This window comes from Erinaceus europaeus, chromosome 1, assembly GCF_950295315.1.
Source record: "Erinaceus europaeus chromosome 1, mEriEur2.1, whole genome shotgun sequence".
Lineage (NCBI taxonomy): Eukaryota > Metazoa > Chordata > Mammalia > Eulipotyphla > Erinaceidae > Erinaceus > Erinaceus europaeus.
In genome coordinates this window covers 84,837,821-84,857,246 of record NC_080162.1, presented here as the reverse complement: position 1 = coordinate 84,857,246, position 19,426 = coordinate 84,837,821, and the positions used below count along the sequence as shown (strand labels likewise).

Here is a 19,426-nt window from a genome sequence, read left to right as displayed (position 1 = left end):
TGTGGCATTTCTCCTCCTCTTCCGTGACTCTTTCTCTTTCTGTCTTTCTCTTTCTACCTGAAAAAAAAAAAAAAAAGAATGGGGGGAAAATAGTCCACAGGGAATTGAGGAATCCTGTAGGCACAAAGCCCCAACAAAGTCCTGACAAGAAAAGAAGGGGGAGGGAAGTCAGAGAGAGAGAGGAAGGAAGGGAGGAAGGAAGGAGGGAAGGAAGGAAGGAAGGAAGGAAGGAAGGAAGGAAGGAAGGAAGGAAAAGAAAGAAAGAAAAGTGGGAGAGAAGGGCAGCAGTGAGCGAGGTGAAGAAGCTGGAGGAAGAAGGCAGTCACAGCTTCGCTGGAGGCCCCACCCGGTTTGCTTTCCAGGCAGCTCAGAGGAGTAGCCAGCCATGGGTGAGGGCTGTGCTCACCAGGGCCTGAAGAGTATGCCACGTGGCAGGAGCAGTCCCATTGAGTCATGGGACATACAGCCACACTGCTTTGTAGACTTTGGTGTGCTGAGTATTTTTGTTTTTTACGGCCCAGCTGTCTGTGTAATGACTTCCTTGCCTCGGCCTTGTTCATGGAGGTGTCCCTGCGCGACCAGCTGAGTCACCACATTCTTTGCAACTTAAAACACTGGCCCAAGTGCCACGGCCCAGTTCCATCTTGTAGTTGGAGAGCTGCCAGAGAACACCCGGGAAAGACAGGCTGCAGAGCTCTCATCTCTACTCTGCACCCCTTCTTCCCAAAGGTGCGGTTCAAAAAAAACAAGTAAAAATAGAAAAGATGTCCCATCTGTTAGGTATTGGCTGTGGCTACATGCCATGGCCTGAAAAATTATTTGTCAGTCACCATGAAGTCAGTACCAACTTGAAGAAGGAAGGAGGGCAGCCACCAGGAACTCACATCTATCTCTTGTTGCAGTGCAGAGACTCAGAAACCCATGCGAGAAGACTGGGAACTTTCAGCTCCAACCTTTTTGTAAAATAAGCAGATAGTTCTCAGTGAAATTAAGTTTACAAAGGACAAGTAGTTCGGCAATCTCATTTCTCAAAATGCATTAAAATTTTATTTATTTATTTATTTCTGTGTATGTGTGAGAGAGAAACCCAACACTGAAATGATGAAGCTCCACTTGTTGTTCTGTGGTACCAAGGATGGAACCCAGGCCTTCATGTATGGAGGCACACACTCTACTGCAAAGCCATCTCCAGTTTTTTTATTGTGAAGACACTGGAACTTTGGTGGTGAGTCATATACACTAATGTCTGCTTGTAAAACTATCATCCTAGACTCTTACATTTTTAACCAGTGTTAAATCAACAAAAATTCTTTACATAGATAAAACAGCAAAACAAGAATGGTTATTGGCTACCCCTCCTACTAGGAGAAGAGAGAGAAAGAAAGAATCACCACCCTCAGGGCTCTGACATAGTTTACAGGGACATGTCCAGACATGCCAAGAAGGTATTGATAAAAGACAGGACCCATTATGGTGCCTCCTTCAGGGGGGTGGCAATAAACAGCGAAACCAATCAATATGCCTAGGGCACTTATTCTTTCTGTGGTAAAAGCAAGATGAAGAGGCAACCTGTGAGGGTTGGACTCTATGGATCTGGCAAGGTGGTCCTCAGACCCACAGCACCATGGCTGCCACCAAGGTAAAGTCTGATTTCAGAGGACTGAAAGAATTGACAGACCAGTAGAAGTCCCATCATTTGGAACACTGCTAGCCTATAGTAAATGGCCAATGTCTTTCATTTTTCTAGGACTCAAATTACCTTTATATTAGCCCATTTTGATAGGTCTCTGGCTTTCTTTGACTTTGCTGTGATGTGTTTAGGTGTAGATTTATTGTTATTTATTCTGAATTAAATTTATTTAGGTGTTCTGGAGGTGGTGCAGTGATAAGGCTTTGGACTATCAAGCATGAGGTCCCGAGTTCGATCCTTGGCAGCACATGTGCCAGAGTGATGTCTGGTTCTTTCTCTTTTTTCCTATCTTTCTCAAAAATAAAATAAAAATCTTAAAAAAAATTATTTGGTTTTTCCACCTACAATGTGATGTTTTTTATAAGTCCTGGCAAATTCTCAGCCATTATCTTTCCAAATGTTGCTTCTTTTTATTTGTTTTCCTCCTGGGACTCCAAAATTTTGAAAATTCTGAAAATTTTTGTGAAATCTCACTATATCCTCTTGTCTCTTATTTTCTATTTTTTTAGAATTATTATTATTATTATTCACCTCTAGGGTTATCACTGGGGCTTGGTGCCAGCACTACATACCCACTGCTCCTGGAGGCTATTTTTCCCATTTTGTTGCCCTTGTGATTGTTATTGTTGCTATAGATGTTATTGTTGTTGGTGGTGGACAGGACAGAGAGAAATTGAGAGAGGAGGGGAAGACAGAGAGGAGGCAAAAAAGATAGATACCTGCAGACCAATTGCGAAGTGGCCCCCCCTGCAGGTGGGGAGCTGGGGGCTCAAACCGGGATCCTTATGCCTGTCCTTGTGCTTTGCGCTATGTGCGCTTAACCCACTGTGCTACCGCCCAAGACCCCAAGATTTATTATTTTTTACAAGAAAGAAGGAGAGGTTATAATTTATGACCTTAGGCACATAGTCCTTGTACTTGACAGCTGAAATATATATATATTATCTCTGTTTCTTTCTTTACTTCATTCTGGGTGTTTTTTTTCTTACCTACAATGCCAGTGATTTCCACTTTGGGCTAACTGTAGATAATGCTGCTGTGAACATGGGTGCATAAATGCCTGGCCAAGTTCCCACTTTCAATTCTATTATAGTATACACAGAATTAGAATTCCTGAGTCATATTGCAATTCATTGTCTATTTTTCTTAAAGATTTTTTATTTTTAATTTGGGCCAGTGAGATAACATGTTAAAACCCAGGACTTGCATGCTTGAGGACCCAAAGGCCCCAGGTTCAATCCCCTGTAACAACACCACAAGCCATGACTGAGTAGTGCTATCTCTCTTACTCTTATGAATTAATAATTTAAAAAAAATTTTTTTGGACATTATCGATTTTTTTTTAATTGGGGGAATTAATGGCTTACAGTCAACAGTAAAATACAATAGTTTGTGCATGTGTAACATTTCTCAGTTTCCTACAGTTCAACCCCCTCTAGGTCCTCCTCTGCCATCATGTTCCAGGACCTGAACCCCACACCCCACCCCCACATCAGACTTTTACTTTGGTGCAATACACCAATCCCAGTTCAAGTTCTACTTTGTTTTTTTTTCTTATTTTTCAACTTTTTAAAAAAATATTATTAGTGATTTAATAATGATTGACAAGATTGTGGGATAAGAGGGGTACAATTCATATAGTTCCCACCACCAGAGTGCCATATCCCATCCCCTCCATTGGAAGCTTCCCTATTCTTTATCCTTTTGGGAGTACAGACCAAAGATCTCTAATGGGGTGCAGAAGGTGGGAAGTCTGGCTTCTGTAATTGCTTCTCCGCTGGGCATGAGCAGCCACAGGTTGATCATATCCCCAGCCTGGAGAGACAGATTATATCTAATCTAATACTTCTTTTGTTAATTGGTTAATAATGATCCTAATCATTATGGTGTGGCACTTCATGATTTTGATTTTCTCTAAGACTGGTAGTTATTTACTGTGATTTTTTTTTTTTTTATGAGAGCATTGGTCAGCACCAGTGTTAATGTTGGATTGCATCTGAGACTTTGGAGTTTCAGGCATGAGAGTCTCTTTGTATAAACCTTTATTCTATCTCTCCAACTCTGCAATGTGGTAAGTTTGATCAGTTTGGTCTGTATCTGATCATTTCCCATATTGGGTATTCTTAAGAGATTCTTTTTAAAAAATGATTTAATGTATTTATGAGTGTACATGAGAGAGATCTAGAACATCATTCTGGCACATGTAATGCCAGAGACTGAACTGAAAACCTCAGGCTTTTTTTTTTTTTTTTTTTAATTGAGAGAGGAGGGGAAGACAGGGGTTAGAGAAAGAGATCTGCAGACCTGCTTCACCACTTGGGAAGCTACCCCCTGCAGGTGGGGAGGCAGTGGAGCCAACCAGGATCCCTGTGTGTGTCCTTGCACTTCACACTGTGTGTGCTTAACCTGGTGCACTACCACCCAACTCCCAAGACCTCATTCTTTTGACTCCAAAGCTCTACCCACTATGTCATCTCCCAGACTGCTCCTGAGAGACTCTTGATTGTTTTTTTTTATGATGTTTTGACTCTTGTGTATCTGGTTATCTTTGATTGTGCTTTAGATTTGTAGTGCAGCATAAAACAATTACAGTCATCCCTCACTTATCGTGGTTAATCAGTTCCAGACTCTACCGAGATAAGTGAATTTCCACGAAGTAGGATTCTTTATTTATAAATCTAATATTTTGGTAGTTAGAGCATAGAAACCCTATTTATGACCTTCTAAATAAGTTTAAAAAAAAGCATTATTAGAACCCTCTAGACACCCTGAAATAACACCCTGTTAGCTTTGCTTCCTTTGTGAAAGAGACAGTAGCCATTGCACGGATGTTCTTTTCATTTTTACAGATGGAGCAAATGGTAGACTCACTCAAGTCGTAATGGTGGACAACCTCCATGATTTTCTTGCCATCTTTGATCATATCCAAGAGTTCCTCCTTCTCCTGGATGGTAAGCATTTTCCACTGGTGCTTAGTTTCATCGTCAGAAGACTTAGAAGAAGCAGTACATTTAAGAGCCATTGTGGGGCTTAGATAGAGGTTCTCAGAAATCAGACACAAGAGCAAAGGTATTTCCGGTACATAGCATGTAGAAGCCTGTATGAGAGAAACTTGGTCTGATTGGCTTGGTTTCACCACTCCCGATTTCAAACACACATAAGCAGCCACACCTGGTGTTGAAGTATTTATGGGGGTATGTGACTACGTAGGCCTACGGTCCATACACACAGTCATTTTAATTTTAGTTGTAATACAGGGTGTACAATTGACTCAGACAACTGAGTGAGTGCTGTATCATTTTCACTGTCTCGATCAACCTTTTAATGAATATATTTGAAAAGAACCACAATAGAGTGAAGCCACGAAAGTCGAAACGCGAAGTGGCAAGGGACGACTGTATAGAAACAATCTGAAGGTTAGGATTTAACTTTTCAAAGAGATCATTATTATTACTGCTATTATTCTTATTTTATATTTTTGCTAGCCCCTTGGGAGTGCTAACAGCTAGTAGAGTGCCTTTAGTGTATATTCAGAGCTAGATCACTCAGAAGACATGAAACCAGGTTACATCTGTGTAAGGAACAGATTGCATCAAGTTCACATTTTCCATTAAATAAAAGCTAATTAGGACCCTAGATTAAAATAAAGTGTAAAGAATTTTTGTTTGTTTGTTTGTGTGTTAGTTTTTACTGATTGAGGGCTTGTGTGCTAGTGTCACGCTGAGGAATCTAGTGAAGGGATGGATACTTGTTGGATTGTTACTGAGTTAAGGGCAACTGGTAGAGTCTCAGTATTGTAGTAAAAGGAGTAATAATGTAGGAAAAGGAGGAGTGTAGGTTGGACCAGACTAGGGTTGGGACACTGAACCAATCATAGAGAAAGGCTGCCTACGCTCAGGGAAGAGAACTTGCTTTTGGCTCATGTGAACAGAGGCCTTGGACTACAAAGCCACTGCCAGCCATATCCCACATTCTTAGTTGCTCTGCAGTTCTTGTTTCTCTTTTGTTGTTCACCAGCTGGTATATGTCATAGATCATGTATCATATACTGCCTCTGCCAGGCCTTTCTGGATTGCATGGTATCATGTAAGATTTGTGGCTTTGATTATTTGACTAGTGCCTGCCTTACTTTCTGTGAGGATCTCTCTGGTTTATTCCCTGCTGCATAACCAAAATCTAGGACAGCACCAGGTACATAAAGGTACACAATACATATTGATGAGGGAAAATGTGGTGGGTGGGGACAGGTGAGAGGCCTCATGGACTCTCAAGCTCATTTTTTGACCCAGAAGGAACTCTTTATTTATTTTAAAATATAAATAGTACTACTGATGCTTCAACCCTGGGTTGGACATACAAAACATGTCCTTGGGGCTGGGTGGTGGTGCCCCTGGCTAAGGGTACATGTTACCCTGTGTTACCACTCCCCACCTGCAGGGAGGAAACTTCATGAGTAGTAAAGCAAGTATTGCAGGTGTCTCTCTGTTTCTCTCCCTCCTTGTCTCCCCCAACCCTCTCAGTTTCTCTGTCCTGCCAAATAAAAGGAAAAAAAAAAGGGGAAAAATAGTCACCAGAAGTGGTAGATTCTTTGTGCAGGCCCCAGACCCCAGTAATAACCCTGGTGGCAGAAAATAAATAAATAAATAAATAAATAAAAGCCCTCTACTACTGAACTGAACTATAGTCCTAGTCCCTGAAACTGTATATTTAGATCCAAAGTGTGCTTTCAAACTCTGCCTTACAGTACAACTGGTGAACCTGCCCATCAGGCTTAGCTTAGGTCCTGAACTGGACTGGTCCAGTTTTGCCCAGACAATAAAGGCAGAGAATCCATGCCTAGCAGAAGAGGCTCTGACATAGGTCTCCTCGTTATATATTTTTCCTGCAGTACTCTTTTTTTTTTTTCTGCCTCCAGGGTTATTGCTGGGGCTTGGTGCCTGCACTGCTCCTGGAGACCATTTTTCCCCCTTTTGTTGCCCTTGTTTTTTTTTTTCCCCCAACGCCCTTGTTTTTTTATCATTGTTGTGATTATTATTATTATTGTTGCTGCCGTTGAATAGGACAGAGAGAAATCAAGAGAGGAGCGTAAGACAAAGAGGGAAGAGAAAGATAGACACCTGCAGACCTGCTTCACCTCCTATGAAGCGACTGCCCTGCAGGTGGGGAGCCGGGGCCTCAAACCGGGAGCCTTATGCTTGTCCTTGCGCTTTGTGCCATGTGCGCTTAACCTGCTGCGCTACCACCCAATTCCCATGCAGTACTCCTTTGAGGATGAAGTCATGACTTTAAAAATTACCGTTATAGGTAGGGACTGCCCCAGTCTCTGAAGAAAGGCTGGGTCATCCTGTCCTGCCACTCGAGGAAGACTGGTCCTGAAATGAGTGCAGCCTGTGATGTTCCAGAGTGGCCATAAACTATGAGCTCAGATCAATACAGACTTACACAGGCTCTTGTGATTATATATATATATATATACGCCCTGGATCAGGTGGATGAGGTAAACAGTTAATTTTACTCATAGATTTTTTTTTTCAAGAATGGAATTCCTAGCTTCTTTCCACCCTAAGATCCCTATTCGCATCTGTTCTACTTTTACTCTTTTGTTTCCTGTTCACTAATCATTTTGTCTTGCTTTGTGTCTTGCCGCCCTTCAGACATCATGATTCCATCCTGACTTCCCTGGGCAGATGACCTTGCCAATGTGTCTTGGAACCTCACTGCTTCAGAGCCCTGCTCCACTAGAGAAAGATAGAAACAGGTTGGGAGTGTGGATCAACCAGCCAGCACCCATGTCTAGTGGAGAAGCAATTATAAAAGCAATTACAGAAGCCAGAACTCCCACCTTCTGCACTCCAAAAACTATTTTGATCCATACTCCCAGAAATGATAGAGGGAAGATGACCAGAGGGCTCTACTCCAATTCTATCAGGAACTGGAGAGAGAAGAGGAAAAAGGGAAGGGCATTTGGATGTAGTAATAGATGTATGTGTGACTTGGAAAGGAAGAGGAGATGGGACCCCCCAAAAATATATACAAATATACACAGATAGTTATAGAAATAATAGTTGACCCGTATCTACAATCTTGGGAGAACTGCTGTAGCTTACAATGGAGGGATTGGGGAATCTAGAATTCTGGTGGTGGGAAGGAACAGTGCATAGTTGTGCCCCTGTTATCTTGTAATTTTGTAAATAAATATTAAATAACTAATAAAAAATACTGTTATGGTGGCCAGAGGAGGTGACTCTACCAGCAGAGCACATTCCTTGCATGTACAAGTTCTGGGTTTAATTCCCAGTACAGCATATGCCAGCACTCTGATCTCTTCCTTTCTTACAAAAATACTTGTTTAAGGCCCCCAAATAAGTATTTTTATTAATTTAAAACTTACTGCTAGGGGCTGAGTTGTGGCAGTACCCAGTAGAGTACACATGTTACCAAGTGCATGGACCTGGGTTCAAGCCATTGGTCCCCACTTCAGGGGAGAAGCTTCATAAGTGGTGAAACAGTGCTGCAGGTCTCTCTCTCTCTCTCTCTTTCTCTCTCTCTCCATCTCTGTCTCCCCATCTCATCTCTATCTAAAATAAATAAATAAAATGTTTTATTTTAATTACTATTATGAATGTAGTTGAGCCTACATATACACATTCACACGTCAGCTCAGAAATTTATCTGAGTGGTAGTTGGATTCACTGGTATATCTGGTTCCACTTAGAAAGCAGAAAACTGGGGGTCGGGCAGTAGTGCAGCGGGTTAAGCGCACAAGGCGCAAAGCAGGAGGGCAAGCGCAAAGATTCCGGTTTGAGCCGCCAGCTCCCCACCTGCAGGGGAGTCGCTTCACAGGTGGTGAAGCAGGTCTGCAGGTGTCTATCCTTCTCTCCCCTCTCTGTCTCCCCCTCCTCTCTCCATTTCTCTCTGTCCTATCCAACAACGAATAACATCAACAATAACAATAATAACCACAACAAGGCTACAACAACAAGGGCAACAAAAGGAGGAAAAATGGCCTCCAAGAGCAGTGGATTCATGGTGCAGGCACTGAGCCCCAGCATAAACCTGGAGGCAAAAAAAAAAAAAAAACCCGGGCTGGGTGGTGGTACATCTGGTAAGCACACAAGTTACTGTGTCTAAGGACCTGAGTTCTAGCCCCCAGACCCCACCTGTAGGGGGAAAGCTTCATGAGTGGTGAAGCAGGTTTTCAGGTCTCTCTATCCTTCTTTAGCTCTCCCTTTCCATTAAATTTCTGGCTGTCCCTATCCCTATCCAATAAAGATAATAAAAAGAAAGTTGGTTTTTTTTGTTTTTTTTTTTAGAAAAAAGGCAGAAACCATGCCAATAACTAAACAAGGAAAATAAATTTACTATCAAGAATATAAAAGACTAAGTCAGTGCCAAAGGAGAGACTTGGAAGAGACTTTCCCTCAATCCAAAGCTGAGATTTAGACCTTGCTGGAGCAAGAAGGATTTCAGTCCACTAGACGATGAAGAAGCTTGCTGGGTTGCCACAGGCAACTTCTGGACAGCAGAAAAATGCACTGGAGAATGAACTGCCTGGTTTCCCATAGGCTACTGGCAACTATGTGTTGTAAGAGCAAGAACAGCAGATAGAAATCAAAATGATTCTGAATCTGGAAGCTTCTTAAGCTCCTAAATTTTGCAGCAGCTTCTAGCACTGCACTGCAGGCTGGGGAACATCTGACCCATGGGCCATATAAGACCCTTAAAATCAGTTGGTCTGGTCCTGCCAAGGCAACTACAGCTTTTTTTTTTTTTTTTTTGCTTCCAGGGTTATTGCTGGGATTCGGTGTCTGCACTACGAATCCACTGCTCCTGGAGGCCATTTTTCCCCTTTTGTTGCCCGTTTATTGTTGTTGTTGTTACTATTATTGTTGTTATTGCTGTTGTTGTTAGATAGGACAGAGAGAAATCAAAAGGGGGGAGACAGAAAGGGAGAGAGAAAGATAGACACCTGCAGACCTGCTTCACTGCTTGTGAAGCAACCCCCCCTCCGTAGGTGGGGATCCTTATGCACGTCCTCGTGCTTTGCACCACGTGTGTTTAACCCGCTGTGCTACCACCAGGGCCTTCAAGCACAGCTTTTAAAAATAGCAACATTAAGTGCTAATTTTTATGTAGGTAATTTTATATTGTCTGCAAATGATGTTAATATCCAAATGACCCTTGGCAAAAAAAAAAAAAAGTTTCTCCACCTTTGCTCTACTGGCAAAGCTTTTAAACCACAGGCAAAAGAAAAATGTTTATAGAATTCAGCTTCAGTATCACACAGCTAGGCAAAGAAATACAGATTTAAAGCTGAAAAGCAGGGGTCTGGACAGTGGCACACCAGGTTAAGCACACATAGTTGAATTTCAGGGATCTGTACAAGGATCCTAGTTTGAGTCCTCAGCTCCCCATCTGCAGAGGGGTCACTTCACAAGTGGTAAAGCAGGTCTGTAGGTGTCTTTATCTTTCCATCTCTATCTTCCCCTCCTTTCTCAATTTCTTTCTGTCCTAGCCAATAAAATGAAAAATGGTTGTTAGGAGCAGTGGATTTAAAGTGCCAGTGCCAAGCCCCAGGGATAACCCTGGAGGCAAAAACAAATAAAACTGAAAAGCACAATTAAATGCAGAACTTAAAAAGACTGGTGGGTCAGGGCCCTAAGAAAACCCCTATTTTGAGAACTATACTGGTTACGATAGGAAGGACATAGGGGTCACAGAACTTTGGTGGTGGGAATAGTGTGGAATTATACTACTAGTATATTATAATCTTGTAACTCACTGTATATAATAACCCCTAGTAGCTTAGCTTCATGTCATCTGGGTAACAGCCCTTGTAGACTGCACACTTTGCCATTTGTGAGAGTCTGGGTTTGAGTTCTCAGTCACCTTGTGGGAGTATGGTACGAAGGAGAAGATTCACAAGTGCTGTGCTGTCTCTTCTCTCTTTGTCTGCCTCCCTTTGTTTCTCACCTCTTAAACAAAAAGCCGAAAACATTCACCAGGAATAGTAGATTGTCAGGACAGGGCTATATCCTGACATGAAGCCCGTGGTAGCTCTGGCTCAAAGATCATGTCTTACTAGCTCAAGGCCCATGTTATGCACACGGCACCTTTTATACCTGATGTATGCACCTGATACAAACTGAAAGTAGAAAGGCTGTTTTGGAGAAGAACATGGATGCAGACAGATGGAGATGGAGATGGAGAGAGATGAAGATAAAGATAGAAGAGAGGCCAGCGGGGGTCGGGCGGTGGCTCAGCAGGTTAAGTGCACAAGGCGCAAAGCACAAGGGCCGGGGGAAGGATCCCGCTTTGAGCCCCCGGCTCCCCACCTGCAGGGGAGTCACTTCACAGGTCACTTCACAGAAGCAGGTCTGCAGGTGTCTATCCTTCTCTCCCCCTCTGTCTTCCCCTTCTCTCTCCATTTCTCTCTGTCCTAAGAATGAATGACATCAACAATAACAATAATAATCACAACAAGGCTACAACAACAAGGGCAACAAAAGGGGGGAAAATGGCCTCCAGGAGCAGTGGATTCATGGTGCAGGCACTGAGGCCCAGCAATAACCCTGGAGGCAAAAAAAGAAGAGAGGTCAGCCTGGAGGCATGGGGGCCTGACAGCCTAAGTCTCTCCCTCTCTCTCTCTCTCTCCCTGGCTCTGTGTGCTTCTGCAGGAAAAGGCCTCACTTTTTTTTTTTTATTTCTTTTTTTTTTTTTAATAATTTATTTCTTTATTGGGGAATTAATGTTTTACATTCAACAGTAAATACAATAGTTTGTACATGCATAACATTCCCCAGATTCCCATTTAACAATACAACCCCCACTATGTCATTCATCATCTTTCATGGACCTGTATTCTCCCCATCCACCCACCCACCCCAGAGTCTTTTACTTTGGTGTAATACGCCAATTCCATTTCAGGTTCGACTTGTGTTTTCTTTTCTAATCTTGTTTTTCAACTTCGGCCTGAGAGTGAGATCATCCCATATTCATCCTTCAGTTTCTGACTTATTTCACTCAACATGATTTTTTCAAGGTCCATCCAAGATCGGCTGAAAACAGTGAAGTCACCATTTTTTACAGCCGAGTAGTATTCCATTGTGTATATATACCACAACTTGCTCAGCCACTCATCTGTTGTTGGACACCTGGGTTGAAGGCCTCACTTTTCTGAACCTCTTTTCAGCCAGCAATACCTGATCCTTGACCTGACACTTGGCTTGAGCCATGGCCTGACAAAGAGTCAGGCAAACAGGAAGCCCCTACAAAAAAACGGTAAAGGGGAAAAAGAAAAAGGCTGATAGTGATAGGCTTAACTTGCTAACCTAAGCCCCATTATAATCAGCATGATAATGCCAACCTTATAGCAATATGTGGATTATCTGATTGGACTTTTTTTTTTTTTTTTTTACCAGAGCACTGCTCAGCTCTGCCTTATGGTGGTGCAGGGCATTGAACCTGGGACTTTGGAGCCTCAGGCATGAGAGTCTGTTTGCATAACCATTATACTATCTACCCCTGCCTGATTGGACTCTTTTAAATATAATTTATTTATAGCATAGAGACAGAGAAATCAAGAGGGAAGGGAGCAATAGAGATGGAGAGAGAAATATACCTACAACACTTCTTCAGTATTTATCAAGTTTCTTCCTGCAAGTGGGGACCAGGGGCTTGAACTTGGGTCCTATCACATTGTAACATGTTTGCTCTACCAAGTGAACCACCGCTTGGCCCCTTGGTATAAATTTTTTTTTGCCTCCATGGTTATTGCTTGGGCTCAGTGCCTGCACTATGAATCCACTGCTCCTGGAGGCCATTTATTCCCATTTTTGTTATTATTGTTATTGGATAGGACAGAGAGAAGTCGAGAGAAGAGGGGAAGACAGAGTGGGGAGAGAAGGATAACACCTGCAGACCCGCTTCACCGCTTGTGAAGCGAGACCCCTGCAGGTGGGGAGCCGGAGGCTTGAACCCAGCTCCTTACTGGTCCTTGCGCTTTGTGCCATGTGCGCTTAACCCACTGTGCTACCGCCTCCCACCCCCACCCCCCTGTTTGACTCTTTTTTTTTTTTGTGCCTCCAGGGTTATTGCTGAGGCTTGGTGCCTGCAGTACGAATCCACTGCTCCTGGAGGCCACCTCTTCCCTTTTGTTGCCCTTGTTGTTTATCGTTGTTGTGGTTATTATTGTTGTTGTTGGACAGGACAGAGAGAAATGGAGAGAAGAGGAGAAGACAGAGAAGGGGAGAGAAAGACACCTGCAGACCTGCTTCACCACCTGTGAAGTGACCCCCCCTGCAGGTGGGGAGGCAGGGTCTCGAACCAGGATCCTTATGCTGGTCCTTGTGCTTTGCACCATGTGCTCTTAACCCGCTGTGCTACCGCCTGGCCCCCTACCTCCAGACTTTATAAAGCCACATAAAGGTCAATGGAGTGGTAGCTCTCTCTGTATGAAATAGTCTTTGGTAGTTAGCTTATTGATTAACCTAAACAGTTTGTTACTATTCTGGGCCTATCTTCTTCTTCTTTTTTAAATTACCTTTATTTATTTACTAGGTAGAGACAGCCAGAAATTGAGAGGGGAGGGGAAGATAGAGAGGGAGAGAGACAGAGAGACACCTGCAGCCCTGCTTCACCACTCACTAAGCTTTCCCCCTGCAAGTGGGAACTGGGGCTTGAACCCGGGTCCTTATGCACTGTAACATGTGCACTCAACCAGGTGTGCCACCGCTTGACCCCAGGGTTCCTCTTCTAATCCTTGTTTCTGAGCTGGCTACTCTTCTCTGTGCTCTGCTTTGTGATACCCCCATTCTTGAAAAGCATCATGTGGATGATGCTATACATCATGTAGAACTTTTGGTTTTACGTTTTGTAGTCATTCATGGTTAAGACTCTTTCCTGTTTGTTGGGAGATAGCTTGCCCAGTGAGCGCATTTGGGACCCATATTGAAGTTCCAGCATTGCATGACAGCACCCTATCCTTGGGGGGGAACTCTGGGTCTCTGGTGTCTCTCCCTTTCTCTCTCTCTAAAGTAAACTAAATGAAAAAGTCATTCTGGAAGTGGTGTAAACTCCTGTGTGAGACCCCAGAAATGCAAAATGATAACAAATTACTGGCTACTATTTAGTAGTGTCCAGTGTGAATAGCCATAGTTTGAATGGCTTGGTTTCAAGTAATAGAAAATTCAACTCAAATTATAATCAACAATTAAGGGGAGTTATGGGTTTACATGACTTGATTTGGTATGTTTCTCAGGTGTGTTCCCATTAAGTTGAATCAGTGTTTCTGTGAGGGATTTCAGTGAAGATCTATCACTTCATCGCAAAACAATCCCTCTTTTATGGTCCCGATTCACAGAGATTGATTCCTGGTGAATTACATGAGCAGTGAATTAGCCATGATTGCTCTGGGGGTGAGAGTGGGGAGGACACCTGATTTAACTTAGGTCAAGAGAATGTTCTCTTTGGGACTTTGGAATTGGAATGGTTAGGGATTTTTCATTTCTCCATGAGTAGTTAAAATTGTACCATGTATTTGAAAATTATTGGTAGACATCTTCCACTGTATAACCTGGAAGCGGAAAAAACAAGGTTGAATAAAATGTCCTATTAACTCTTGCTCCACTTCTAATCCACTCAGAGGCCCAGCTTTTTGCTGTTGGCTTACCTTTTCTCCCTTTATTTAAGATAACTTTTTTTTTTTTTGCCTCCAGGGTTATCACTGGGGCTCGGTGCCTGTACCACGAATCCACCACTTCTGGAGGCCATTTTTTTCCCCTTTTGTTTATCGGTGGTGTTGTTACTATTATTGTTGTCGTTGTTGTTGGATAGGACAGAGAGAAATCGAGAGGGGAGGGGAAGACATAGAGGGGGAGAGAAAGATAGACACTTGTAGACCTGTTTCACTGCCCGTGAAGCGACTCCCCAGGAGGTGGAGAGCTGGGGGCTCGAACTGGGGTCCTTACGCTGGTCCTTGCGCTTTGCGCCACCTGCTAACCCACTGTGCCACCGCCCGGCCCCCCTTTTTAATTTTTTTTTAGAAACTTCCCCCCTTTTGTTGCCCTTGTTTATCGTCGTCGTTGTTGTTATTGCTATCGTTGTTGTTGAATAGGACAGAGAGAAATGGAGAGAGGAGGGGAAGACAGAGGGGGAGAGAAAGATAGACACCTGCAGACCTGTTTCACCGCTTGTGAAGCGACTCCCCTGCAGATGGGGAGCTGGGGGCTGGAACCGGGATCCTTAAGTTGGTCCTTGAGCTTGCGCCATGTGTGCTTAACCCGCTGTGCCACCACCCGGCTGCCGATAACTTTCTGTTTTTAAGATTCTGTATACTATGACCTGGGAGGTGGTACAGTAGATAAAATGTTGAACTGATGGGGTTGATCTCTACCATCACATGTGCCAGAGTGATGCTCTGATCCTCTTTTTTCTTACTCTCTTCAGAACTAAGTAAACCTTAAGAAAACTTAATTAATTAATTAATTTTGCTTCCATGGTTATTGCTGGGGCTTGGTGCTGGCTCTACAAGTCCACTGCTCTTGGAGGCTATTCCCCCACCAACACTTTATTGGATAGAACAGAGAGAAATTGAGACAGATGGGGGTTGTGGGGCGGGGGTAAAGAAAGACACCTGCAGACCTGCTTCACAACTTGTGAAGTGTTCCCCACCTCCAAGCTGGGGGGGAATGGGGCTTTGAACCTGGGCCCTAGCTCATGGTAACATGTACACTCAACTGGGTGTGCCACCACCTGGCCCCTGAAAAATAAAAATTATAAAGAGAAAAAGAAAGAGAGGGAGCCCAAAAGCTTCACTATCCATGAAACCACTTTTATGCTGTCCAGGACATTCCCACTTAGTGCTGGAGAATGAAGCCAGGTCCTCATGTATGCTCTACTCACTGAGATACCTCCTCTCCTTAATCTGGCCTGGCGAGTACTCAAAATCTCCTAACTGGTTACATTTTTTTTCCTGAACCCTGAAGCAAAAGAGGTTATATGTGTAGCTCATTCGAATAAAGTAGATGTCAGACTGTAATTCTGTCGCATCATATATACTTGGCAGTTGTTTCTTAAGAATATGCATCACAATGTGAGTATAGGTGGTATTATCATAGGAGAATAATTTGCCTGTTAGAATAAATATTGTTTGGGACATACCTCTCTCTCCATACAGTTCATGTTTCTTCTGCCTGGAGTTTCCTCCTAATCAACTTTTTATACCTGGTCCCAATGCTACTTCCTCTGGAAAGGTTTGTCCCACACTCTCCTAATTATGTCCTCCTCTCTGCCTTCAAAAGCAACTGGAATTATCTACCTAATGTTACATATTCTCTTTCAGATGTACTTCTTCACATGTCTATCTCCTCTGAAATATAAAGTTCCCAGGTGCTTGGAAGAGTGTCTTGTATATCTCTGCATCCCAGTGTCTGGCAGGAAGATGTGCCCAGGAAATTCTGCTGAATGAATGAAATTAAACATATGACTTATATTCATTCAGGAATCATTGGAATACCTGATCATTTCAGGAGGTATTCTGCTGTTGTATATTAGCAACACAGGGCATTACAGTTGATATTCAGAACATAAGGTTTAATGAGGAAATGTAAAGTGGGATGGAGCTTGGGACTTATTATTTATGTGGAATGGTTTGGGAGAGTATTTCTGGGGAGATCATTTTAGAGAAGAAATTTAGAGTAAGGACACCACCTTTTCCCCTCTCTGATATTATGAGAGAAGAAACCCCAGGTTCAAAGTTCTTGGAATAAGAGGACTAAGTAGAAAGGGAGACAGTGTTGCTTTCATGGAGTGAAGGGGCAGAATGGAAGGAGATGCAATTAGAGAGGTGATGGGGGGTGGTGGTGGCTACAAGGCACAAATGACATCAAATTTTGTAGGCCATTGAAAAAAAAGTAGTTTCTCCCCCCTCTGAGTGGAATGGGAAGTCACTGGAGTCTTTAGAGATGGAAGAAACTTGTTTCAAATTAGGTTTTTAACAGATCCTGCTCACACACACCCTAACTCGCTTACAACAAACTATGAAAATAAAGTAGAATCAGGGAACATAGGTAGGATGTTGCTGTAGTAGTCCAGGAAAGTGTAGATGAGGGATCAAATGAAGATTAAATGTGTATTTTCATGATTGAGGGGCTAGAGTATTGCTAAGCTCCGGCATATAATGGTGTTGGGAATCAAATTTTTGGTGTCATGGGCATGAAAGTCTGGTGCACTGCCTCTGTGCAAAGTCATTGGTCCTCAAATGAGTATATTTTAAAGACAGACTTTGCTACTGGATTGCATGAGGGCAATGATAGGAAGTGGGGTGAAATATGACTGCATGGCTTTTCCTGAGCCACCAAAGGATGGAACTGACATCTGAGGTGGGGAAAGGAGTCATTTGAGGGGTAAGTTAGGGGGAGTGGCTTGGCATATGTCAAATCTGACATACTGTGACATGTGTGCAGTCCCCTGACCCCAGGATCTGAAGGTTAAAGTAACGTATGCTGGAGTTTAAGTCAGCCTTGCTTATTGAATACCAGGGTCTGTGCAGAAATCTTCAGATGTACTGCCATTCTATCTTTTCAATCATTCTTTTTTTAAAAAAATCTTAAAAAAATTATCTTTATTAATTTATTGGATAGAGACAGTCAGAAATTGAGAGAGAAAAGGGAGGAAGAGGAGAGAGACAGAGAGACCCCTGCAGCACTGCTTCACTACTTGCAAAGCTTTCCCCCTGCAGGTGGAGACCGGGGGCTTGAACCCAGTCCTTGAGCATTGTAACATGTGCGCTCAAACAGGTGTGCCACCACCAGCCCCCTTTTCAATCATTCTTATTGGTTCAGTCCCTATAATTGGCTTTTAAAAAAATAAATAAATGAGAGATGAAGTAGCATCCTTGAAGACACTCAATTATTAATCTGGCAGTATAATTCAGAGAACCCCCCCATCCCAGGTGTTAAAGATTACTTAGTATAAGGTGTGAAGACAAGATAGCATTATTGCACCTGACAGTACTGAAGCTGTCGAGTACCTGGAGATTTAATGTTGATAAGGCTGTTACCAGAAGTTCTTAGGAAACAAAGCTTTAAAACTGCAGCGAAATAAAATAAAAATAAAGATAAGCTCCCAGACGAGGCTTTTTGTGGAAGGAGGACTTGGGAGTGTGAGGGGAGAGTGGGGCCAGGCACAAACCAGGGCCCCTGGATGCCTACAGGATTATCATAGCGTAGTCTGGTGTGGCCTTCCTTAGGTGGTCCTCAGGAAAAACCAGGATGTAGAGCATAAAAGCCGGGAGACCCTGGGCCCACAGCACCCACCCTTTTTTTCCCCGCCTCCCCCGCCCCCTGGAGCCTCCACGAAGGGAAAAGCGGGGCCAGCGCCGCGCATGCGCCCCTGGCCAGGCCCGCTCCCCACGACGTCAGGGGGCTCGCGCCGTACGAAAGCCCCGCCCACTGGGCGCCAGTGGCAACCTGGGCGGGGGGCCTCGGGCCACGCCCCTTGTCGGGCGAGCGGAGCCGAGCACAGCCGAGCGGAGCCGAGCAGCCCGGAGTCGCTTGGTGCAGCTGCGTCCCCGCCGCTCAGCCGTCCGCGGCTCAGGCGTTACCGCCGCCGCCGCCGCCGCCGCCGCCGCCGTCTCCGCGGGGCCTTCGCTTGCTGCCCGCCCGGCCCCCGGGAGGGAGGAGGCCCGAAGCGTGGGGAGATCGGCCCGGCCGCGGGCGCCGCCGCCGCCACCGCCGCTGCCAGGTGAGCGCCCGCCGCGGCCCACCGGCCCCGCGACTGTCAACCCCCGTGTCTGTGTCTCTCTCCGCCTGTCAGTCCCCCGCGTCTGCGCGAGTTCCTTCCCGCCTCGCTTGACCCCCGGCCCTGCCCGCAGTTCCCGTCCCGCCGCCCGCTGCCCCCGGTCTTTCTGTCAGCCGCCAACACCCCCATGCGGCGAGGCCCCGCCCCTTCCCCCCGAAGCCCCGCCCCGCGCCCCATCTGTCAGCACCCTGGGCCTCGGGCTCCGCGGGCGGAGGGGCCGCCGCCTCAGCCGCAGCAGCCGCGGCTCAACTCAGCCCCGCGGGCCGCCGGAGGGGGCGGCGTGAGCGCCCCACTGCGGCGCGGGAGCAGGAGGGACTGCGGGGCGCTCGGGCCGCGCACGACTCCCGCGGGACCCGCGGAGACCCCGTCCCCGTCCCCGCCCCCGGCTGCAAAGAGCAGCTACCCAGGGGCTGGAAGGCGGCTGAGCTGGGATTCGAACCGCTCGGGTCCCGATTGGAGTCCTGCACCTCGAGGCCCCGTCTGCCCACGTGAAAGCTGCAGAAATGGCTTTCCCCATCCCCTCCCCTCCCTTCCCTTCCCCTCCCAGTCCACACACACCCCGCCTCTCCCCAGACACCCCAAGTCTATCCAGGGAGGAGAGTTGAAGCTTCACTCAGAGAAGCCTGCAGGGGGTGATGGAGGAAAGAGTGGGATGCAGGGCTTAGGTGGAAGGTGTTGCGAGCTTTGGAGGTGCGTGGTTTGCATTTCTGAGCGGTGGTTGCCCCGGGCTGGTGCCCCAGGAAAAACTGTTCAGTGATGGAGGTGGGATGGTGGGATGTAGGGAGGAAGGAGGGAGGGCAAACTCTTTTTCTGTTTTTATCAAGACCTTGTGCACATACATACAGTTCTTTTTGAGACCTCCACACAGCCTCACTTTTTTTGGGGGGGGGCATTATAGTAGTTTCCATTTATACATGCTCTTGTACGTTGTTACCT

The 19,426-nt window shown here is 45.1% G+C and overlaps 1 protein-coding gene and 1 long non-coding RNA gene across 5 annotated transcripts in view; both read left to right on the top strand.

Annotated features, from left to right (window-relative positions):
- Positions 1–665: 665 nt before the first annotated feature.
- On the top strand, positions 666–7,460 carry LOC132538126 (uncharacterized). The gene is made up of 3 exons (XR_009549545.1): positions 666–729; positions 4,540–4,641; positions 7,345–7,460. It is a non-coding gene; the product is annotated as an uncharacterized LOC132538126 (long non-coding RNA).
- A 10,845-nt stretch (positions 7,461–18,305) lies between these two features.
- ZHX3 (zinc fingers and homeoboxes 3) overlaps positions 18,306–19,426 on the top strand; it is a 148,613-nt gene continuing 147,492 nt past the window's right edge. For 2 of the 4 annotated variants that reach the window (XM_060190090.1, XM_060190103.1), the window contains exon 1: positions 18,306–18,433. The gene's annotated coding sequence lies outside the window, so the exon portion shown is untranslated. The remainder of the gene's footprint in view (positions 18,434–19,426) is intronic. The other 2 variants (XM_060190120.1, XM_060190098.1) reach the window with 2 other exon arrangements.